This window comes from Tiliqua scincoides, chromosome 2, assembly GCF_035046505.1.
Source record: "Tiliqua scincoides isolate rTilSci1 chromosome 2, rTilSci1.hap2, whole genome shotgun sequence".
NCBI classification, from domain to species: domain Eukaryota; kingdom Metazoa; phylum Chordata; class Lepidosauria; order Squamata; family Scincidae; genus Tiliqua; species Tiliqua scincoides.
In genome coordinates, this window is record NC_089822.1 from 128,916,547 (window position 1) to 128,922,951 (window position 6,405).

The following is a 6,405-nucleotide window of genomic DNA, read 5'->3' on the forward strand; positions in this document are numbered from 1 at the left end:
GATGTGGAATCGAGTAGCCCCATTGCTAGCCGCATTGCTAGAATTGCTAGAATCAAGTAGTCCCCTTCTCCCGAGGAGGAGGAAGCGGCTGCCTGGCGAGTGCAGTGGCAGCCATTTTCAGTGCTGCTGCAGCCCCACGCACCAGGCAGCTCAGTATTGGGCTGCCCATCCCTTATCCCAGGACAGTAAGGGTAGACAAGGTGATTCCTACCAGGACTGCACATTGCAGTTACTGCTGCCACCAACATAGATAGTAACAGGGGATTAAAAGCCATCTTACGTGGCTTGAAATGTGGTTATGAAACGAAGCAGAGCCCTCTGATAAATCCTCAGATTAACCGTGTAGGACATAAATGGTCCCAAAATGGAACTATATGTAGTAAAAGTGAATTGGGATCCAAAAGGAGCCCGAAAGGAGCTCCCTATTTGGGAGCAAAAATTTTAGGGAAGCAAAAGTAGCCTTGCACTTATTTTGAGAATTTAGACTACTACAGCAAGAACACAAATTATTGCCAGTCATCCTAATTAATTAAAATTGATCACCTAGAGAACTCAGTACCCCTGGAAGAAAATTCAGAATAATTTTCACCATGTACAGGCCCTCTAGATAAGGGGTGGACAAACCTGCTTAATTTAAGTGCCAGATACAATCAGATGTTTGAGAGCTGCAATATTTAAGAAGCATTTAAATTCTTAAATATATTTACTCACCATGATTAACATTTTAATCCAGTGGATTCTCAGTTTGTACCCGGAAAATAACTATAAAGCTTGAAAATTTCTTAGTTACCTTTTATATTAATAATGCTGTAAAAAGGAGCTCAGCGAACCTAGTTTCTCAAGCTGCACATTATATGTCTTTGGCTCCACACTTTCTTGAGAGTAAGCCCCATTGGCTATAATGGTAATTACTTCTGAGTAGACATGTACAGGCTTGGCCTCAAAGAGCCACATGTGACTCCTGAGATGCTGTTTGGACACTAGATCATATCAATAATTATCATGAATTTCTGTGGCAGCCCTAGAGGAACCCTCCCCCACAACTGTGCATTTTGTTCCTGGCGTGCAGCTGCATCCAGGCACTGACATTCCCATCTTACAGATTTTTTCACCAGACAGCTGGAGACCATGCCTCCCTTCCCCCCAAACATCAGGAAGCTCCCAGAAAGGAACATATAGTACTCTGTGCCGGGAAATCAATCACACTCTGTCCCTTCCTGTATGTGCACACTTACTATGTCTCCCAGCCATCCCAAGCCTGCCATCTGATTCAGTGCCCGGCTTTCCTCAAGAAGAAGAAGCAACACTCCGGAGAGGAAGCATAACTGAAGCACCAGTGCCCTCTACGTTCCTTCTGCAAAACGACACTCTTTACCAGGGCTGAGAATCTCCACCATCCCCCTTCTCTGTATCCAGGCCAACTTCTTTTATCAAAATGCCTGTAAATTGGGCAGGTAGACAGTAAAGAACTTCAAAGGAGGAGCTGATTTGCATTATTAATTATATTAGGTTATTATTGTTAAAAGTTTTGAGCCCAGTTATTTTTTATTTATTTAAAGAATTTACATCACACCTTTCTCTCAGTAAGGGCAATCAAGGCAGCTAACACATTTAAAACATAACAACAATAAAACATTAAAAACATTTAAAGCAATAGAAACAAGACAAACCCACATAGATTGCATAAAAGCAATTAAAATTACATTTATTAAAACACCAGTCCTTCATGTCGGCTATTGAACGCCTTCCTGAATAAAAAGGTCTTAAGGCCCTGCTAAAAGGTCTCCAAGGATGGAGCTGTTCTTAATTATACAGAGAGGGAATTCCACAATCGGGGTGCCACCACCATGAAGGCCCTGTTCTTTGCAGCCATCACCCTTACCTCCATTGAGGGTGGCACAGTTCAAAGGGCCCCCTCTCTGATTACCTCAGTTCTGCAGTGCAGTCTTATCTTAAACTAAAACTCATTCCATAGTATTTAAAACAAAAAACAAAAAAACCACATCTCCAGACCTGAGATCACTGTTCCATCATCTCCAGATCTTAGTGAGTAGCATTAGTGAAGGGCTTGAGTTTGTTGCGTTTCTGAGCAAAACTGAGTACAAAATGCAAAGAAAAATGAGCTCTGGAAAGATGTAACCAACATCAACTGCAAAGATATCTCAATTTGATGACAGGCAAATATGATGACAGTATAGCCCCAACAGACTGCTGCTTAGCCAGGAAGCAAAGAAGTCACACAAGGCAAGCTGATGTTGCCATATCCTTGAAGCCAATCTGAGCAGAGGCCTTCTTGTGCTTTTGATGCCTTCAAAATGGTGAACGGCACTTCTGATTTTCATGAAACGCCAAAAGTTTTGGCCATTTTTTCAGGTGAGGGGCCGCATTTTGCGGTTCCGTGCCTCTGGACGGCACTGGGACCAGGTCTGCAATTGGATTTTAAATACATCCCACATCTTCTAAACCTTAAAACATTGCTGGTTTTATAGAACAAGCTGGTTTTATAGCATTCAAAAGATTGTCTCAGAACAGGGTGAAATGGGCTGCTTGAGGCAACAGGTTGTTGCCCAGTGCTCAGGGGCAGTGTGGTAGCCCCCTCCAAACCCTCTTCATAGATGGTCTGCAAAAGAAGGAAGACAAACTGCTTTTTCTCTTCCCACCTGTAGCTATGGGGGTCTCTTCTTTTTCATCCCTTGGTGGCAGCTTCGCCTGGAAGGGGTTATGGAGTGACATGGCCAGAGGCACAAGGCAGTATTGAGCAGGCAGAACAAGATGGTGATGCTTCCTTATTTTTACAGGCAGTCCAAAACAGAACAAGGGGGCAGGTCAGCACATCAGAAGGTAGGGTAGCACCTAACCCTGGTAGGTTTCTTCTCCTTTCCTGACACCACTTCCCTTGCATGTCCTTATGGCCACTGCCTACATGGAGGATCCACATTCCTGCCAGGCTGAGGGGCTGTGTGGGTACCAAAGTGGGCAGCCCACTTTCCTCAGCAGAAGCAAGTCGGGATCCTCTCCCACTGGGTTCACCCATTTTAGGCACAGAGGACAAATATGTGTTCTGCTCCTAGTTCTGGAGGGGACAACTGTGTCCTGCTCCACTCTTTAGGGAGGGCTAAAGCCAAGTGGGGACTCCCTTTGCTTCCCCACCTGTCATGGAGGCTCTCTGGTGGGTTTCTGCTTGGGGACTGCTTGACTTGCTGTCTCCCTCCTGGCTTTCAGTTTCTTTCCTCTGCCACCTTGTCATTTGTGCCTCCTTGCCTTCCTCTCCACTCCTGCCTTGCCTCTTTCTCCAATTCCTTCTCTGTCTCTCACACTATCTCCTTCTGTGTCTCTCTGTCTTGCTTTCTTGTTCTCTTCCTCTCAGTATGATCTCCTTGTCTTCTTCTCGCTTTCCAGTTACATGTCTCCCCTGCACCCCCTTTATCAGCTGATACCAGCTACCCAGTCCTTCATCACCAAAAGGGCTGAGGTCTGATGCCTCACTGGTCTCTCCACCCCGCTCTACTTGTTTGGCCAGCTGGCACTTGGCAGTGATGTCACCATTGAGCACCATGACATTTGGCTCATGGCTGTTCCTGCTTGCACACTTGGAGCATAGAATGGAGCTCACACCATCACACTATTGTACATGTAAGCTGCCTTGAATGCCCTACCACAAGAAAGTCAGGGGGAAAAAATTCATTAAATAAATACTAGAAAAGGGGAGAAAGGAGAAGAAGCCAGGAAGATGCTGGGGTTATGATTTCATAGCAAAACCAGAAGAGAAAAAGGAATGGATGCTGTGCTCTGTTTCAGGCAGCAAATGGTGATTGGAAAGCATTGGGTTTCTGGGAACTAGAAGCAAAAGTGTCATGCCTACTATTCTAACAGCCCAATATTGCTTTGAATGCCCACTAGGGAGATAAAGTGAGATATAAATCTGTAAATCATGTAAATCATGGTAAAATGGTAAAATCTGTAAATCATGGTGCAGGATGTGGACTTACCTCCCTGCATTACAATCTCTGCGCACGAACTGGAGGTTGTCCATGACTTTGTGTACCTTGGCTCAACGATCTCTGACACTCTTTCTCTCGATACCAAGCTAAACAAACGCATCAGTAAAGCAGCTACCACATTTTCCAGACTCACAAAGAGAGTCTGGTCCAACAAGAAGCTGACGGAACATACCAAGATCCAGGTCTACAGAGCTTGCGTCCTGAGTACACTTCTGTACTGCAGCGAGTCATGGACTCTTTGCTCACAACAGGAGAGGAAACTGAACGCTTTCCACATGCGCTGCCTCCGACGCATCCTCGGTATCACCTGGCAGGACAAAGGTCCAAACAACACAGTCCTGGAACAAGCTAGAATCCCTAGCATGTATGCACTGCTGAAACAGAGACACCTGCACTGGCTTGATCATGTCGTGAGAATGGGCGATGGCTGGATCCCAAAGGATCTCCTCTATGGAGAACTTGTGCAGGGAAAGCACCCTACAGGTAGACCACAGCTGCGATACAAGGACATCTGCAAGAGGGATCTGAAGGCCTTAGGAGTGGACCTCAACAGATGGGAAACCTTGGCCTCTGAGCGTTCCGCTTGGAGATAGGCTGTGCAGCATGGCCTCTCCCAGTTTGAAGAGGCACTTGCCCAACAGAATGAGGCAAAGAGGCAAAGAAGGAAGGCCCACAGCCAGGGAGACACACCAGGGACAGACTACATTTGCTCCCAGAGTGGAAGGGATTGTCACTCCCAAATTGGCCTCTTCAGCCACACTAGACACTGTTCCAGAACCACTGTTCAGAGCGCGATACTATAGTTTCCTGAAACTGAAGGATGCTGATGATGAAATAAATACAGGTTGAGTCTCATTACTCAAGACAGGTTGAGTCTCATTACTCTGTGGATGGCAAAAATTGCATTAAAACAAATCAATTTAAAAAACAATGACCCTTTGCTGGGTGATTTAAAAACAGCTTTGCTGACCTTTGTGTTGTATGACAGAGTCATTAGGCAGACAGTCCATCACTCAGTCTCTCTCCAGATCCATAGAAAGGCTTCACTTCACTCCTAGCCACTCACTTCCTCCCTTCACCCAGAGGAAAGTGATAATCTTTCTTTCACGTGCTTAGGGGGGAGGGAGGGTTCTAAGTGCCTGGAGAGAGAATGATTGATGGATTATCAACCAGCTGCATTAACCAGGCTACTGTTAAAGGACTGTTTTCTTTTAAGGGCCCCCTTTTATTGTGTTGAGATAGAAAAATCCACAGATTTTTCCACAGGTAGAAAAATCGATGGATAATTAGGTTATTTCCGTAATTGCTTTCATTACTATCTCTCTACAACAGTAAGAAAAGAAGTTTTTTTAAACTGTTATTTTAAAAGGATGCATTTTCCCCTTCTCCAGGGATCAGCACATTCCTTCTCATTTGCAGTGGCCATTCGAGTGGAGTCAAATTCGTGTATAAAAAAAATCTGTGTATAACAAGGTTGAACCTGTAAAATAAATAAATACTGTCCCCTAACATTGACAATGATGCAGCCACACTGACCAATCGCACACTGCATCCAGTGGTGGTGGGGGGCAACCAGAAGGTCAGCCAGAGGTAATAAACATTTTTACTTACCTCTGGGTAGACCTCCTGGCCACCTAGGTGTCTCCCTGAACCCACACTGGCTATGTAGCTGGCATATGTCCGAGGATAGAAAGGGGACGGGGCAGACTGAAGAATGGGAGATTGGATCTGGTGTGTACTTTTGCTGCTGAGATAAACCCCTTCCAGCCTGCTCCCCACCCCCACCACAAGCTTACCAACACCAGCAGGGCCTTCTAGAGTTACTGGTATACTTGCTCTACCTCTAGCCATTTGCGGTAACAGCCTGGAAGCACACAATGACATCCCACTTTTTGTGCCACCACAAAGGGTCAAGTTCTGGTAGCACAAAAATCAGATAGGATTGGTCCATAACAGAAATAATTACTCAACTTGTACCTCCAGGTTGTATTTCCCTTCCTAATGTTAAAATTGGGGGCTGGAGGCAGTGAAATAACAGGATTAGGGATTGATATGAACTCAGCTTACATAGCTCTGTTTCACGGTTATAGTTCATAGCCTCATGCTTGGCTCACACTTGGAGGAGAGGAAAGTGAAAAGGGTAGCTCAGGAAGCAAGCCTCCAACCAGCTTCCAGACAGGCGGTCATGTTTGACCAGCAGCCTGGAAACAAAGAGGTGATGCTAATGCTTCTAAGTGGTTGATTCCCTTATCCAAGGATAATTATCTTCGTATTCCCACTCAATATTCTTGAGCAAAGTCAGGCAGTCCACCTAGTAATGACCACTGTAGTCTTCTGCTCAGTCAGGCAAATCAGAATTGAATGGGACTTGAGCCCTGGGACATGGGTGGCTACCATGTGGAAA